An 11586-nucleotide genomic window follows, 5' to 3' on the forward strand; every position below is an offset into this window, starting at 1 on the left:
TAAACCTCCATAAATCCATTCTATAGCCTATGTTTGTTAACATTGAGCTCCATCTTCCATTCATGTAACTTGAAATAGTTACAGGCACATATATCTTATTCTGTGTCTTGTCCTAGATTTAATTAGGTGTAATAGTTCTTTTCAGAACCATAACTGTTGACACATACGACATGGATGGTAACACGTACAAGCTACATGTTGACACGGAAAACCATGTAGTGTAAGAGTGTAAGTCCTGACGTCCATGGCGCCTGAATGGCTGTGTAGTCTGTAGTTTTCTGTAGTCTATTTCCCACATAGATTCACTCAGATGACTCTTTGTCCTTGTGAAGCTTGTTCATGGATGTCTGAGGTGATGCTTTACTCCAGGATGCTGCTTTTGAAGACATCATGGCATGTACACATACCTGCAATACAAGAAAACAGAGAAACAGCAGACCAGCAGTATTCATGCATAGACATTTTTAGACTTCTGTTGATCATATAGTGGTTTTGTTGACCTAGTCTTTAGTCATTTGACACCTATGGACCAGTGAGGTGGGGACAAACTGATGAGGGGAAAAAACCTATGAGGAAATCTTCACCACAGGGTTGGCCCCCGAGGCCTGTTGCACTTCGGTTCTTCCCTGGACTCCTCACTGGCCTGTGTGTCCTAGTCTGTCCCTGTAGTTAGTGTGCGAACTTAACTGTGCAATCACTCCATCCTCTAATGAAACATCAGTCATAGCAAACATCATAACCCATAGAGGATAGGTGAGTGACTGGAGTGTGCTGTAGTATTGTTTTTGGCTGTGAGTGTACTTAACCAGAGCCCCCCAGTGGGAGGAAGTCAACTTCCTTTTGTTCTATTTACAAAGAATCTTTTCATCTTTGTTGTAGATTACAGAGGTAATTAAGAACAGCCTTAACAGTTAGCACCTCAGCAAGCTGCCCCACAAGTCTGGTGTAGTGGGGAGGGTCTGCTTCAGAGTTGCAAGCAGACTGAGTAGGAGCTGATTTACACTGTTCATTTCTCTTACATACTTTTTGTTTTTCCTACACTCTTTCATCCAGTGTCCAGGTTTACCACAGTAATGACAATTACCCTCCCTCTTAGGACATTTACGCTTCTGTTGGTTCTTTGTGTTGACCTGAAAGGATGCTGCTGCAGTCTTTACACTTGCTTTAACATCAGAGTCTCTTTCCCAAATAGCTAACATGTCTAGGTTACTTCTGAGAGTTTTGTTAGACCAAGTTAGATCTAGGAATGTCAAGGCTTTTCTGTACTCAGCTACAAGGCCATCTGACCAGATGCGGACTAAGGGTCCCTTGTCATCTAGCACACTTTCAGAATCATCAACTATTCAACTGTAAGTTACAGCTGTCTGGCAGAACCTTACAGTGTATTCATTCACAGTTTCTTCTTTCCTTTGCACACAGTTAGTGATTCTGGACCAGTCTATTTTGGGTCCAATGATATTCTTAAGAATTTTCAAAACACCTTCTCTCAAATCCGCTTTACTGGCATGTTGTAGTTCAGAAGTAACAGCAGACTCAAAACTGTTGAATTCAGATTCAGTTAGAATTTGTGACATCAGCTGTGTGACTTATGCAAATGACATGTCCTAGAGACGCATTTTGCTAGTCAATGCTCTTCTAAATTCAGAAAAATTTGTGCGTGCTGAGGGTAAGCTCTGGGATAGTCTCTCTATATCTTTAGGTCCTAGCACTGTATGGACTGCTTGTAACTGTAGTATGGGGGTTGCAGATGGAACAGTTTCAACACCTTCTACCCTACTCTGAGCCCTTTGTCTTGCTCCACATACTTCAACTGAAATTGCTGAATCTTTCTCTATCCTTCTAGTATTGCATTTGTCCTCTTGTCTACACAAAGACTGTAAGTCAAAGACTGTAAGTCTGACTGTTGGTCGTTTAAATCACTTGGTTGAGGCCTTGTTATGGCCCACCTTTTTAGTGAGACAAGACACTCGAGTGTGCAGCTGTTTGTTTTGTTCTTTTAACTTAGCAATACACTGAGCTTGTTCTTGTGCTAAGGACAAGGTAAATTCTCTGTGGCAGCAGATAATGCCTTTAATGTTTTTCTTTCTGATACATGCTCCAAGTACCTTTTTGCATTCTTCAATTGACCATACTTTTTCTGGATCAATACCACATTTCTTTGTTAAGTCCAATCTGACTGACTCTGTCACTATTGAGTCCATGTGCTCTCCTAACAATGATTTGAACTCATTGTCTGTCCATAAAGGGGTAGCTAGTCCACCTTTCTCAGTTGTTGGAATCAACCTCGCATTCCTTTTCGACATTTTGTAATGTCTTTCTGACACAACAATACACTTCTAACACCTCCCTGGCAAGCAGAGGATAAATTTGTCAACACAGAACAACTGTTGTTAACCTTCTCTGGCAAAGCAGAGGAAAACCTAGTTAATACACATTATCATGTATTCAACCTTCTCTGGGAATGCAGAAGATTCCTGAACATAAACTACCAGCACTTTACGCTAATCTTCTCTGCCTGAAACAGAGGATAGATTACATCCGAGGGAAAAAGAAAGGGTGTCATGCTCAGATCATGGTAACTACAGTAATTATCAAAGTGGAAAGTGATGCCCTCTGGGGGCATTTGACCAGGGGTGATTTTACACAGACAATATTTGAAAGGAAAATATCATTATGAAAATATAATTATATTTTCCTTAAAATGTTCTTGCTAACTTCAGGTCTTATTCTTATGTCATATATAACTGTGACGTTATGCAAAACAAGCTTTAAAACACTTTTTTTTTCTTACTGGTGAAAATGAGATGGTCAAATATGTTTTCTCTCAGGTACATCGCAGTGTAAACTTCACATTGAATATTACTACATCACTCTCGTCAACATAATCCATATCAACAACAAAAATATATTTTTTACTTTTGTACTTTCACTCAAATAAAATTGAAAGAAGAGTACTTTTACTTTTACTGGAGTAAAATTTTATTATACGTATCTGTACTTTTACTCAAGTGCTCAACTTGTGTACTTCGTCCACCACTGAAGACAAGTACTGACCAAATGACACTTGCTTGCACTGATAGACATCTTTAAATAGAGCAGCTACACCTCCACCTCTCCTAACAGCTCTGCAGACACTCGTGAAAGTAAAGTTAGGGGGCGCTGTTTAATTGAGGACTGTTGCACTGCAGCTGTCTTCTAGCCATGTTTCATTTAGAAACATAAAATCCAGGTTGCATGTGAGCGAATGTAGTGAGCGAATGTTTAAAAATGCTAACTTGATGCCATTACTTTTTGTCTCTAGAGCTGTTCTATTTTGATACCTAATAGGCCGCAGATTAGATGGCTCAGCTGTACGGCTTGAGAAGACCTTACACTTTCTATCACGTGATAAAACAGAGATAGAGAAAGCTACAGGCACACTGGCTTCCAGCTTGTTCTGTAAACATTCCTGAGTGTTGTTGCTATCATAGTGGGGACCCGACACATATCACTGATTAACCAATCAGATTTGAAAAAAAAAAAAACTGTTTATAGTTTTTGTGAAGTTTAGGCTTAGAGTCAGTGTTTGGTGCTTGTACATCAGTGTCATTCATCTATCATACTGAGCAAAATCAGGACGTGTGTGTGTGCTTCTCATTGCCTTTGAATTTTGAAACAGTAAAATGAATAAAAACAAGGATCTCAGTGCCAGTAACAATGTTTATTTAAATTTTTTAAATGTAATAAAATGAACCACACATTTACTGACTTTAAACAATCAAAAGACTCCACAACTGTACTTTTATTTGTTCATTTCCCATTTTCATGTTGTTGATCCTGATTCTCCTTTTTCTTGAATTTGCTTCAGCAACAGGACCAGCCATAAGAAAGTCCATTACATTTTGTACCTATAAGAATAAACAGAAAGTGTTTTTTTTTTTTTTTTTTTTTTTTTTATGTCACTGTGTGAAAACTTGTTGCTATTGTGAACTTAATCCTAATATTAATTTCAAACATATTGGCATAATATAGTCTGTAATCGTGTGATTTTGAGACAATATTTTTATGAGTACAATATAATTGTGTATGTGAGGTCATGCCGAACAGCTGTACCTACTGGGAAAGCGGCTTTCCGTATCTCAACTGTGTAACAAAGTGCTCAGAGTTTCTTTCTAACAAATCATATAGAAATTCCACTCCAGTAAAATCTTTAGCTTCCTGTAGAATTTTTTTTAGTGGGACGTGGGTTATATTTCTTATCCAGACGATTGTTGATACGGTATTTATCATTGCCAACCACATCCTGCAGTTTTTCTTTCTTCACTCTGACATAACCATCTTTTCCTGGAATCACACTGCCGCTCCCAGAGCTGGCATGCTCAGCTATAGAGAAAGAAATGAAAAGTTAAAACAATCATGACTCATGAGACCTAAATGCAAAGTTTCAGATTCAATGCAAGGTCAGCTCAATTGGCAGCAAGTGAAGCATGAAACAAAGAAAAAATCCTCACAGTCTGAGGGCACATGAATCACATATCCATCTCCAACATAAATCACCCAGTGCTCATATCCATCTCTGAAGATTTCAATGAGGTCTCCAGGCTCTGGTTTTCTGTCCTATAGGAGACAATATCAGGTGTAATAATAATAAAAAAGGATACAGAGTCATTAAAATTAGTTAAATATTAATATCATACTATTTTATTTAAAACAAAACAATATCATTGTGGCTGCAAATAAGAAAGTGTACAGTAGCTGTTTTGGGGCAAAGTTAAGTTTCAAAGACATATATACTTGTTTCAGAGTGAACTATATCTAAGTTTAGCTATTACTGTTGCTTTTTCAGAACAACTTGTGTAGTTTTCCAACCTTTTCAACTTTTCTCTCTGTAGCATGAAATTGCTTTGTGACCACCCTTGAGCAATAAGCATGTTGATTAATAGTATCAAACAGTGTTTTTATCAAAAACAACAGAAAAGAAAAAAATCTATTTGTTTGTAGGTAATGTTATTTTTCATTCTTCCCAATTGTTTGAGTTAATTAAGTGATATTTACCCAGTCCATGGCAACTTCCAACTGCTCTTCAGCTTTTCACTCAAATCCTGTTAGAAACTCAAAACATTTATACCCTGTTTCCATCTGGGGGAGTGACCAGAATTGTACACTTGAGATGGCAAGAAAGGATTGGGGTGGGGAACAGGTATGATGTGTTTCTGCCATGCCCTGATTCTTTGAAACATATTTGGATGCTGCTGATGTTGATGATAGAAAGAATTTGATCAGGTTTGATCAATTGTGAGGAAAACACAAACACACACAAAAACAAGAATCCGACGCTCACATTTGCATAGTGTTGAGATGGCGTGTGTTGTTGAGGAGTGGTGTGCTTTCCTCATCAACAAAATAAAGTCTCACAGGTTCTCTCCATCATCAATAGTCAAATATGTTTAGAGGAACAGGAGTGTCACACAAGAGTTTCATTTTATAGGAAATGGAAACACATCATACCTGAGGTGTCTTGAGAAATACATAAAATAAACGTGATTTAGATTTGCTGGAGGAGATTAACTATAAAAAATGTTTAGAAAATTTAAGAAAAAATGTATGCCACATAATGCACTATTCAAATTATGTTTTTCCTTTCCATGTTTATGATTTCTTTATATGTTATATAAATGTTTAGAGAACATTTAAAAAATGTTCCCATGATGTTTTCGCTAACATTCACACAATCAAGAAAAAACATGTTTTTAGAGAACAGAGATTTTCATTAGCAAAAAATAAAATAAAATAAAATAAATAGAAATATGTTGGCTGGGTAAATGCAATTTCATGGGTTTGCAGTCAAAAGAAGTTGACTTTGAATAAAGCAGGTGCTCATCTTGGATGTGAAATCAGACACATAAGAAAAGTGGTAATAAATATTGGCACTTCTTTTTTTCCACTTCAAGCACTGCCCAAACCCTAAACCCTTACACCAACTTGACAATCTTGACTGATTTTTATCAAATAAATGTCAGAATAACTGTAGTCATATTTGCAGATGTAGACATACTTGATTGCTCATTTTTAGCCTCAAATCTGATCATCAGGATCTTTTGAGGAATGTTTATTTGTTCTTCTCTCAATCATTGTTGGATTGCATTACATTATATATTTGGATCATTTTAATCTCATCTTACTAAGACACATTATTGAAAATATAGAGTGATATTTACATCATTTTGTGTCAGTATCTGCTCTACTCTTATAAAGATCTCACTGATTTAAATTTAATTTCATGATCGATATATCAGCATCTGCCACAAATTACATATTTATGCTCAGTTTGAGACTGTAAATAATAAAATTAAGCTGTTTTTTCCTCCATAATTGCACTATATCAGACTATATGAGCTGTAAAAGCCTGATGGATCAAATATACAAAACATAAAACAAACTTTTTTGAAAAAGTTTTTAATTCCTAAACCTGTCTCTTATTTAATCAGGTAATTGGAGTTGGAGATGAATGTGTGTGTTTGTCAAGAATCCACAGGTGTGATGTGTTTCTGTTTCCTATAATGTGACGCCCTGATTCTTCTAAACATACTTGACTGATGATAATGATGATGATGGAAAGAATCAGGTTTGATCAGTTATGAGGAAAACACAAGCTCATTAGTGACGGAGGGTTTGATTCGCTGGTCGAGTTCATCTCAAAGTCTTGTGCACTTTCTCTCGAGAGTCATTGTATTACACAAAAATCACTGGAATAATCATTACAGTTCCTTAGGTGCTCAAAATATATAATACAGCTAAATATAAAACCCTAAACTATAAGTTCATGCCCTATAAAGCACACATCAGTCTGCGTTCTGTACGTCAGATGCATGTGTGTTGTTGAGGAGAGGCGAGTGATCAGACTTTCAGCTGATGAATACAGTAAAATGCCACACATTCTCTCCATCATCATTAGTCTAATATGTTTAGAGGAACAGGAGTGTCACACAAGAGTTTCATTTTATAGGAAACAGAAAGACATCATACCTGTGGTATCTGGAGAAACACATACAATAAAAGTGATTTAGATTTACTGATGTAAAGAAATGATTCATGAAAGTAAGAAATGCATTTATATGCTGCATGCAGATAATGTTCTTTGTCTTGGTTTCCAGTACAAAAATCCAAACATCCATAAATCAAGATATATTTACTAGAAGCAAAATCTACAATGAAGTGATGCTTAAAACAAGAAAAAAATGCTATTGGGTTTAGAAAAATCATCTTTTTTTTATTTTGTCCATTGGCAGATATTTTCTGAGCTCTACAGGCAGTTTTTTTTTTTGTCCTCAGGGTTTGGTTTTTGCTCTGATATGAATTTTCGGCCGTTAGACCTTTTATTAAGACGTGTGTGCCTTTCCAAATCATACCCATTCAATTGAATTTGCCACAGTTAACCCACTCGAAGTGTATTTCAAGTCTGCATATGTGTTTTGTTTGGTATTGAATATTTGTTGCATCAGGCTTTTTAAGCTCATATAGTCTGATATAGTGAGAATGTGGAGGAAAAAACTTGAACTCAAACCGAGCAAAAATATGCAATTTGCTGCAGATGCTGATATGTATATGATGAATTCTGATGCTTCTAATGTAAATCAATGAGATACATGGCTCATTGGTGCTTGGACTTGTGTCTATGCTTACACTAAAGTTTAGTTGGTTATTTAAATGATTTATTTTAATTTAATTGACTCTGAATGATCAAAGGCCTCCACAATTCTACTTTAAGTTCTTCAATTCCCACTGTTCAGTGTGTGTGCATCTCATTGCCTTTTAATTTTGAAACAACAAAATAAATAAAAATCAAAGATTCCAGTGTGAGTAAGAATGTTTATTTAAATTATTTAAATGTAATAAAATAAACTACACATTTACTGACTTCAAAGAATCTGTACTTTTATTTCTTCATTATCACTGATAATCCTTGTCAATGGAATTACCATATACTGACCTGTAAATGATTTTTTACAATAATATTTCAGTCTTGAGTGTTTTCAGTCATCTGTTTAGAATCAGAACTAGCTATGACAAATTCGCAAATAAATTTGTTTTCTGATCTTACCAGACAAATGGATTTGCACAATTCAGTTTGATTTATTCGAATAGTTCACTCACGATCTGAATTGTTTACAGTGGTTTATCACACATAAATAGTAGTGGGATATTTTGTAAGACAGATAGCAGAAAAAGGGTGCTGGATGAGCTGGATATTTACCTACAATCCATTGTAAGAAACAAAACTCTATAAATGTCTTCTTTATAGCTCTTTACTGTGCATGTAGCTTGTGAATGACAGGTAAAGAGGATTAATATCCATTTATATCTAGGGTGTTAGTGAGACCAATGAGACCAGGCTTAAAGGGATAATTCACCCAAAAATGAAAATTACCCCATGACACCAACCTGAACCTAAACACGTAAATCATATCGACATTTCATCTGTGGATGGGTAAAGACGATCATATCCACACCCATGTGAAGGAATGTTAACTACAGCACACTGTAAATAACACAGCTCAGTATACTAATTAATATAGATATATGCCTCTTCTAAGATATATGCACGTGACAGAGCGGTGCAATTTTGAAAGCCAAACTCAAGCTTTTGCCAATAAGAGAATCCGACTACTCCACCCTAGGAACTACCCCAGGGAATAATCCTCAAAAACCCCCAAAATTGAGTGAGTGATCAAACACACAGGTTTGGTTCCCTCAGAGAATTAGGCAGGAGACATGGGTAAAGTGTAAAAATTACAAATGTTTATTAATACAAAAATGTTTTTAAAATGCTAGTGTCACAGGCACGGTCTCTGTGGCTTCCCCCGTCCCGCACCAGCGGGAGCCTTCACCCGAGTACTAACTACATTTCCCATAATCCCGTACCTGGGCGCTCACTTCCGGTTCCGGGTGCTCCCGGGTCACTTCCTTTTCGGCGGCCATTTCAGCGTGCCTCGCCGGCACAACCATCGCAAAGTTTTGCTGGTCATGTACCCAACTCTGAGCGTTTTCAATCGGACTGCCTTTATCGTTACCAACCGGACTGTTAAACTCGTTTGTGATACTCTGCTGCCTGCCTTCCACCGACCCTCGCTTCTCCCTCGGACTTTTGTTATTGATCGCCGCCGGCCTCGACCCCTTGCCTGGACTTTGACCATTCTATTGGATTTGCCTTCACTGTCCCTGTCTGTTGTTGGTGACCCCCGCTTGTTTACACTGTCCGATTCATTAAAGCTGTTGCAAATGGATCCCACGCCTCACGAGTCTTCTCTGGCCGCGTCACAGAAAACTTCGCCGACTACGGATCCAGCGACAGCCGCCATGTTAACCCGACATCAGCAGCAACTGGATCGTCTGACCACCTTAACGGAACAGCTGGTACAGGCGGTTCAGGGCCTGCAGGTCGCCTCGACACCCGCCGCGGCAGCCCCGCCTCCACCTGCACCACTCCCCGCAGTTCAGACCGTCACTGCCAGCCCTCGCCTCGCTTTCCCGGAGAAATTTGATGGGACTGCAAGTAAGTGCAAGGGTTTCCTACTGCAATGCACGCTATTCGTCAACCAACAGCCCAACCTCTATGCCACGGATGAAAGCAAAATAGCGTTTGTTTGCTCACTCCTAACCGGGAAGGCGTTGGAATGGGCCACTGCGGTATGGGATCTGGGACAATCCACTTACCCCACCTTCGCGACTTTCCTCCGGAGCTTTAAGGAGGTGTTCCAACCCACTCCCGAAAACAGCGAGGCAGGCGAACAGATCGTGGCGCTGCGTCAGGGGGCGCCGCACAGCGGCCGACTACGCGTTGGAGTTTCGCACACTGGCGGCCCAGAGCGGATGGAATGACGGCCCTCTCAAACTCCATTACCGCAAAGGTTTGAACTCCGACTTGCAGGTGGAATTGGCGTGTCGGGACGAAGGTCTCTCTCTCAACCAGTACATTGATCTTTCGATTCGGATCGACAATGTGATGCGCGCCCGGAAGCCCTATCGTTCCATCGCCGCACCCTCCCAGCCCCAGGCCGCGGCCGCCGCACCGCCCGAACCGATGCAGGTGGGAGCCACCAAACTCACCACTGAGGAGAGGGAGAGGAGGCTTCGCAACAACTTGTGCCTGTATTGCGGTCAAGCGGGACACATCCGATCCACCTGCCCAACGCGACCTCCACGATCCCCCACCGCGGTGAGTGTTCCTAGTTCTACCATAAACCGTTGTGAGATACCTGTTTTACTTGGTGTGGAGGGCGTATCTGTGGAGACCACCGCATTAATAGATTCCGGCGCTGCTGGGAATTTCATTGACAAGGACTTTGTGAAAATTAACCGGCTGCCCATTCTTTCTTGTTCTTCCCCCGTGGCAGTGGCCGCCCTCGACGGGAGACCATTAGGGACCGGACGCGTCAACCACATCACTCAAGATCTCACACTGCGTCTGGAACCCGGCCATCTGGAAACTATCAGGTTTTTCGTCATCTCATCACCACAGACTCCACTCATCCTGGGATACCCCTGGCTCCACCTTCACGAACCCACCATCTCCTGGGCCAGGGGGACCATCACGCACTGGTCACCCTACTGTCTGCAGCACTGTTTCCAGTCAACCCCGCAGTCACCTCCCAGGCCAACCACACCATCACCATGCAGTACCGTGCCCGCTGAGTACCAGGATCTGTTGGAGGCCTTCAGCACAATCAAGGCCACGGAACTTCCACCTCACAGGCCCGGGGACTGCGCCATTGAGCTCACACCTGGAACCACTCCGCCTCGTGGCCGCATCTTTCCACTGTCACAGCCCGAATCAGAGGCCATGAAGAAGTACATCAGGGAGGAGCTGGCGAAGGGCTTCATTCGACCCTCGACCTCACCATTCTCAGCGGGTTTCTTCTTCGTGAAGAAGAAGGACGGGGGCCTTCGACCATGCATCGACTACCGCTCTCTCAACGATGTAACGGTCAAGTACCGGTATCCTCTCCCTCTCGTCCCTCCGGCCCTGGAGCAGCTCCGGTCCGCCCGTTGGTACACTAAGCTGGACCTACGGCCGGCCTACAATCTCATCCGCATTAGGGCTGGGGATGAGTGGAAAACGGCCTTCTCCACCACGTCAGGGCACTATGAGTACCGGGTTATGCCCTTCGGCCTGGCCAACAGTCCTTCATACTTCCAGGCCTTCGTAAACGACGTGTTCAGGGACATGCTGGGACGGTGGGTCATCGTTTATATAGACGATATTCTCATCTTTTCCAACTCATATGCCGAACATGTTCAACACGTCAGAGCGGTTCTCCAACGACTCATTCAGCACAAACTATTCGCCAAGGAGGAGAAGTGCCAATTCCATCAGGAGAGCATAGCCTTCTTAGGGTATGTGATCAGTCCGGAGGGCGTGGCCATGGACGAAAGCAAGGTGAATGCGGTACGTAAATGGCCCCGACCAAGAACCCTCAAAGAATTGCAGCGCTTCCTAGGTTTTGCCAACTTCTACCGCCGATTCATCCGAAACTTCAGCACGGTGGCCTCTCCACTCACGTCCATGGTCAGAAGGGCGAGACCCGTCTCACTTGGACCTCGGACGCC

The 11586-nt window shown here is 41.1% G+C and overlaps 1 pseudogene; it reads right to left on the reverse strand.

Moving 5' to 3' along the window:
• Positions 1 to 302: 302 nt before the first annotated feature.
• Positions 303 to 8985, reverse strand: LOC127158051 (phospholipase A and acyltransferase 4-like; annotated as a pseudogene).
• Between the last annotated feature and the right edge of the window lie 2601 nt (positions 8986 to 11586).

This window comes from Labeo rohita, unplaced genomic scaffold (genome assembly GCF_022985175.1).
Source record: "Labeo rohita strain BAU-BD-2019 unplaced genomic scaffold, IGBB_LRoh.1.0 scaffold_1318, whole genome shotgun sequence".
In the NCBI taxonomy this organism is placed as follows: domain Eukaryota; kingdom Metazoa; phylum Chordata; class Actinopteri; order Cypriniformes; family Cyprinidae; genus Labeo; species Labeo rohita.